This window comes from Notolepis coatsorum (assembly GCF_963971535.1).
Source record: "Notolepis coatsorum genome assembly, chromosome: 17".
Lineage (NCBI taxonomy): Eukaryota > Metazoa > Chordata > Actinopteri > Aulopiformes > Paralepididae > Notolepis > Notolepis coatsorum.
This window is the reverse complement of record NC_140181.1, coordinates 11,786,225-11,792,992: the sequence shown is the minus strand read 5'-3', so window position 1 is coordinate 11,792,992 and position 6,768 is coordinate 11,786,225. Positions and strand designations below refer to the sequence as shown.

Here is a 6,768-nt window from a genome sequence, read left to right as displayed (position 1 = left end):
GAGAAGGAGTTGAACAGCTCACTGACTCTTCTGGCACAGAAAGATTCCCAGATCAGAGATCTGAACTATCGCTTGGAGAAGCTGACCAGTGTGAGAAGGAGCAGGTGGCGGGGCAAGAGCTGCAAGAGTTGCAGGACAAGAACCAGGCATTACAAAGCTGTCTCCATGAGGTCATCAACCAGCACCAGCAGGTGAAGACCAACAACTCTCAAATGGAGCGGAAAGTTGACCAATTGACGGAGGAAAATGGAACTCTCTCTGCCAAAATGAGGGAGTTGTGCAGTCAGCTCATCCCTGCGAAGGCTGAGCTCAGGCGGCTGTGGTAGGCGCAGGCGTCTGCCAGGGAGGAGTGGAGCAGCAGAGAGGCTGCCAGTGTGTTGGCTGGCTCCAAACAGTAACTCTGCCTGTGAGGAGTCACGCTGTGGTTCCACGCCTGTAGGCCCCTCCCTCAGAGGACTCACCTCTGGGGGTGGTAACGTGGCTGAGAAGGTACGTGCTGTGACTTCCAACTGAAGTAGAGAGAACTGGTGCTGGATGTCTTTAACCCTCTGCCCTTGCCTTGCCGCTTCTTCCTCCATTCGGGTCTCCCTGACCTGTTGCTGGCCCATAAAGGCTCGGAGGATGTTGGATAGGTCTGTTAGGGTGGGTTCTCTACTGACACCTCCAGGTGGCTCACTGGCCCCTCCAGTTGCTCCAGGTTCTTCCCCATCATCGTCTTCTGTTCCGTTCAGGTCTGTTTTTACTCCTGCCTTTTATTAGTTGGACCACTTATGTTATGTTTGTAAATTATGTATTTTGTATGGGTAAATAAGACCCTTATTGTTTTGGCTGTATTTTCATGGGTAAATAAAACCCTTATTTTTGCCTACACCACTGTGTCCTCCTCGTCTGGCTGCTTGGTCCTTTACTTACTTTACACACCTGGAGCCTCGGTAACATTAAACTAACACTCAGACACATTTACTGGCTTAGCTGAACTTGTTGGTTCCACAGCGAGGAGACCCCTGAGGGAACAGCACACGGCGGCCCGGAGGTTTGAAACCCCAACACAGCCTGAACCAGCAGGACGACGCAAACTTCTCATTCCTTTTCCGTCAACGTGCTCCACATTAAGCCCCTCTGGCTCACTGACTCTTCTGGCACAGAAAGATTCCCAGATCAGAGATCTGAACTACCGCTTGGAGAAGCTGACTCTGGACCAGTGTGAGAAGGAGCAGGTGGCGGGGCAAGAGCTGCAAGAGTTGCAGGACAAGAACCAGGCATTCCAAAGCCGTCTCCATGAGGTCATCAACCAGCACCAGCAGGTGAAGACCAACAACTCCCAACTGGAGCGGAAAGTTGACCAATTGACGGAGGAAAATGGAACTCTCTCTGCCAAAATGAGGGAGTTGTGCAGTCAGCTCATCCCTGCGAAGGCTGAGCTCAGGCGGCTGTGGGAGGCGCAGGCGTCTGCCAGGGAGGAGTGGAGCAGCAGAGAGGCTGCCAGTGTGTTGGCTGGCTCCAAACAGTAACTCTGCCTGTGAGGAGTCACACTGTGGTTCCACGCCTGTAGGCCCCTCCCTCAGAGGACTCACCTCTGGGGGTGGTAACGTGGCTGGGAAGGTACGTGCTGTGCCTTCCAACTGAAGTAGAGAGAACTGGTGCTGGATGTCTTTAACCCTCTGCCCTTGCCTTGCCGCTTCTTCCTCCATTCGGGTCTCCCTGACCTGTTGCTGGCCCATAAAGGCTCGGAGGATGTTGGATAGGTCTGTTAGGGTGGGTTCTATACTGACACCTCCAGGTGGCTCACTGGCCCCTCCAGTTGCTCCAGGTTCTTCCCCATCATCGTCTTCTGTTCCGTTAAGGTCTGTTTTTACTCCTGCCTTTTATTATTTGGACCACTTATGTTATGTTTGTAAATTATGTATTTTGTATGGGTAAATAAGACCCTTATTGTTTTGGCTGTATTTTCATGGGTAAATAAAACCCTTATTTTTGCCTACACCACTGTGTCCTCCTCGTCTCGGCTGCTTGGTCCCTTACTTACTTTACACACCTGGAGCCTCGGTAACGTTAAACTAACACTCAGACACATTTACTGGCTTAGCTGAACTTGTTGGTTCCACAGCGAGGAGACCCGCAAGGGAACAGCACACGGCGGCCCGGAGGTTTGAAACCCCAACACAGCCTGAACCAGCAGGACGATGCGAACTTCTCATTCCATTCCGTCAACGTGCTCCACATTAAGCCCCTCTGGCTCCGATCTGGCGTCTCCGGTCTTCCACCGCTCCAGAAGTGTCCAGTTTGTGGAGCTGCAGACAGTGGCCTCCTCCTCCGTCAGCTCTCCTCTTCAGGATGTGATGAACACTCCTCATTTCCAGATGAGGAGGATGAAGAGGCAGATGATACACACATAGACACAGTTGTAAAAAAGGCGAAGCAGCGCCTCTACCACCTGAGACAGTTAAGGAAGTTCAGAGTATCTGGGAAGATACTCCAGTCCTTCTACGCCGGAGCTGTAGAGAGCATCTTGACTGGAAACATCACTGCCTGGTATGGAAACAGCACGGCACAGGACAAGAAGGCCCTACAGAGAGTGGTGCGCTCAGCCGAGCGTACCACGGGTATTGCACTACCTCCCCTGCAGGTTCTATACAACAAGAGGTGCAAATCCAGAGCCTGCAGAATAATGAAAGACCCTCACCACCCCAACAACAGCCTGTCCCAGCTGCTGAGGTCAGGCAGACGCCTGCGAACCCCAGCTACTAGGACAGAGAGGCTTCGGCTCAGCTTCTTCCCCCAGGCCATCAGAGCCTTGAACACTGAACACTGAGTGCCACAGAACACTGAACTCGCCACACACAAACACACATGAGCACACACACGACATGCACGCTGTACACGCTCGCACACTAGCAGCCACTTTAACATGAGCAAGCACACACTCATGCTGCACACGCCCACACTTATGGCCACAAAGGAAAGGTCACTTTAAAAATAGTATAGCAACAGTAACAGTGTATTGCACTACCAAAGGACCTAGCATGTCCTCCATGCTCTGTAAATAACTTATGTACAAATACCGAGATGCCCCACTATGTTACCTGTTTATTGCACAATGTTGTTTTATTGGATTCTATTATATGTTGTACTACTGTATTGCACATCGTTGCGGGCAAGACCACCCGCATTTCATTGTATACTTGTATGCCGTGACAAATAAAACTCTTGACTTGACTTGACTTGACTTGACTATCTAAGACAGGGCGTCCCAGGATAGCACGGAGAAGGAGTTGAACAGCTCACTGACTCTTCTGGCACAGAAAGATTCCCAGATAAGAGATCTGAACTATCGCTTGGAGAAGCTGACTCGGGACCAGTGTGAGAAGGAGCAGGTGGCGGGGCAAGAGCTGCAAGAGTTGCAGGACAAGAACCAGGCATTACAAAGCCGTCTCCATGAGGTCATCAACCAGCACCAGCAGGTGAAGACCAACAACTCTCAAATGGAGCGGAAAGTTGACCAATTGACGGAGGAAAATGGAACTCTCTCTGCCAAAATGAGGGAGTTGTGCAGTCAGCTCATCCCTGCGAAGGCTGAGCTCAGGCGGCTGTGGGAGGCGCAGGCCAAACACAAACTCCAACGCATCATCAAGACAGCCTCCAAAATAATTGGCTGTCCCCTCCCCTCTCTGGACTCCATCTACACCTCACGCACAGTCACCCGCTCTGTTAAAATAGTCAACGACCCCTCTCACGCAGCACACCACTTATTCCAGCACATGCCCTCAGGTCGCTACAGGTCCATTCTAACCAGACACACACGCTTCACAAACAGTTTTTTCCCCACAGCAGTCCGAACACTGAACACCCTGGCCCACCCCCCTTTGCACAGACGGGCAAGCATCTGTCACTGACTGACACTGTTACCGTGACTGTCCTATATGTATTTATGTATATATTTTTTTGACGTTTTTGATGTTTGATGTCTGTTTCATGTTTGATGTAACCAGTGCTCAACATCTGTACCGAAAACAATTACCACCAACCATCGTTGTGTGGCATTAAAGTATCTTGTATCTTGTACCAGCAGGTGAAGACCAACAACTCTCAAATGGAGCGGAAAGTTGACCAATTGACGGAGGAAAATGGAACTCTGCCAAAATGAGGGAGTTGTGCAGTCAGTCTTATACAAACAAATTGTCAGATGCAGTCAGGTTCATTCTTATTTTACTAGGTCAGCTGATGGACAGATTATGTTACCACGTCCAAAATCAAATGCTTTAAAGAGGACTGTTGTTTATCGTGCCATCAATCATTGGAATAACTGCCCACTGAACATAAGAAAATTGAATAGTAAAGTGTCTTTCAAATACCACCTGAGAATGCACTACTTAAATATGTGAGCAAAATATTCTGATGTTGATAATGATGTCTACAATGTTTTACTGTTTTTAGACAATATTACAATGTTTTTAGATAATGATGTCTACAATGTTTTACTGTTTTTAGATTATCATTGTTAATTGTGATTGTCATATGTATCTCATGTTGTTATGTTTTGTGTTTTGTGTTGTCTTTCTATGTGGACCCCAGGAAGACTAGCTCGCCACTTAGGTGACAGCTAATGGGGATCCTTTTAAACAATAAACAATAAACAACAACAATACTTTACACACCTGGGCCCTGTTTCTTGTACGTGGTTCAACTAAGTCGATCAAGATGTCATTATCCAGCTTCAGTTAACGAGATGATTGAAGCCAGGCTATTCAGGTTCCAAGAAGGCCGATTGACTCTCGTTAACTCAAGCCGGACTTGACGACTCTGGATAATTGCGCGTGGCCGCGTCACCTCAAAAGGCATCAGAGATCGAGTGCAGAAATGCAGATGTCAGAGCGAAAATGGCGAAAGCGACGAGAGCAAATTTCTTCCACCCCGCTGAGCAGGAATTGCTCATGCGCACTTATGAAGACCACAAGAGCATCATCAATATAAAGTCCAACACTGCCACCGCTGCGAGGGCAAGGCAGAGTGCGTGGCAGCACATCGCGGATACGTTGAATGCGTAAGTGTTGGGCAAATGTATATTATTCATTATCACAACCTTCAGAATAAGTAGATACAAAAGCCCAAAGCGTATTCATATAATTGATATGGATTAATAGATACGTATATGAGGATATGTATTAGGTCAGACATTCAATACATTGAAGCAGTGAAATGAAATTGCGTGTGATCCTCTCTATTCTTACATTATTCATGAGTCCACCTTATTAATTTCCTACAATAATGATATGCTATGGTGTACTACCAACACTGTCATATAATTATGAGTGCTTTCAACCCCCATGTATAGAAACAACCCAGAGTCCAAACGGACATGGGAGCAGGTGAAAACCAAACATAAGAATATAATTCAGAATGGTGAGTGAGTGAATTAATACAATCTGTGCCATGGTATTGCATTGAACAGCTTGTCAATGTCGTATGATCCTTCATATTCCAGCAAACAAAAAGAGGTCCGACATGGCCAAGACGGGGGGGGGGCCGAAGACCCCTGACTTCACTCCTGCGGAGGAGCTGGCCCTCCAGCACAACAGGGGAAGACCCATAATGGAGGGTGTAGCTGGGGGCAGCTCCTCCGCCTCCGGGAGTAATCCTAGGAGCCCTCATCCCAGAGGTATAGGTGCACTTCATTCTATGAGTCTCTTTCATAATTATTCATTTAGTTAACCATCGTCACATTTTGCAGTGTTTGGACCTGCTGATGCAGAGGACACCACTGATGTAAGTTGATATTGCTGCATCATTGTGTAATGGTTCTATTTTAGCAATAAAGAAATCAATAATCAGAAGATCATTGAAAAATATCCCAAACCATTGCAATATCATCCACTGAATTATGTCGGTGTTTTTGGTAAATAATGTAATGTAAAAAGGGTATATAGCAATTATAAGCCTCTGCTTCAGCCTACACGTTGTCGGTCATTTTCTCTCTTTCATAAAAGGTTCTACTACTTTGCTTTGTAGAATACCGAAATAAAACCATCAATACATGTTCATTGTGTGTGTCCTTTAAAGAACCAAAGACAATTCTCCAAAGTTCCTAATAATTCCTAATTCACTAACAGACTGAAAGTCCAGCAGACGATGGCGAGGACACCCTAACTGCATGTTCCGGTGATGTGGTAAAAACAAGTTGTGGAAACTAATACTCCTATCCAACTCACTCCTTGTGAGTGGTATTTGGACTAAATCAATGCATTCCTTTAGCCAGGTACTGAATCACGGCCGGAGCCTGCAGGCCCCTCTCACTCTGCTGGAACTGGGGGTGGGGAGGTGAGTTATCATTTAATACCCTCACATTGTGAGGGGAGGTCTGAGTTTAGTTGCCATCTGACCGCCACACATTCATTTTCTTTCTTTAGAACGACCGTGAAAGTGTCAAATCACTATATAAGCGGAAGTTGCGGGCTGAGGTTGAATTCCTACAGTCTGAGACGGTGGGTCGGAATGAGTACCGCCGGATAAAGATACGGAAACTACACAAGGAGATGGAGTTGATTGATCAGCAGCTGGATGTAAGTGTAACCATGTGAAGCTTTGCCTAAAGTATTTGTGAGCTTTGGCATGAAATGCAACTTAACTGAAATTCTTTCTTGTGTGCACTTTCATTTACAGGCGGGCAGGCGGGGCAGCAGTCAGAAAAAATAAAGACTTTATTGTACAACATATGGATCTCTTCTTCTTCTTGTACATGTTCCTCTATGAATGGGTATAACTTGAAAGCAA

At 47.1% G+C, this 6,768-nt stretch overlaps 1 long non-coding RNA gene across 1 annotated transcript; it reads left to right on the top strand.

Moving 5' to 3' along the window:
- Nucleotides 1-6,134: 6,134 nt before the first annotated feature.
- On the top strand, nt 6,135-6,533 carry LOC311243415. Its single transcript, XR_014620656.1, has 3 exons — nt 6,135-6,164; nt 6,250-6,315; nt 6,405-6,533. It is a non-coding gene; the product is annotated as an uncharacterized lncRNA (long non-coding RNA).
- Nucleotides 6,534-6,768: the final 235 nt, after the last annotated feature.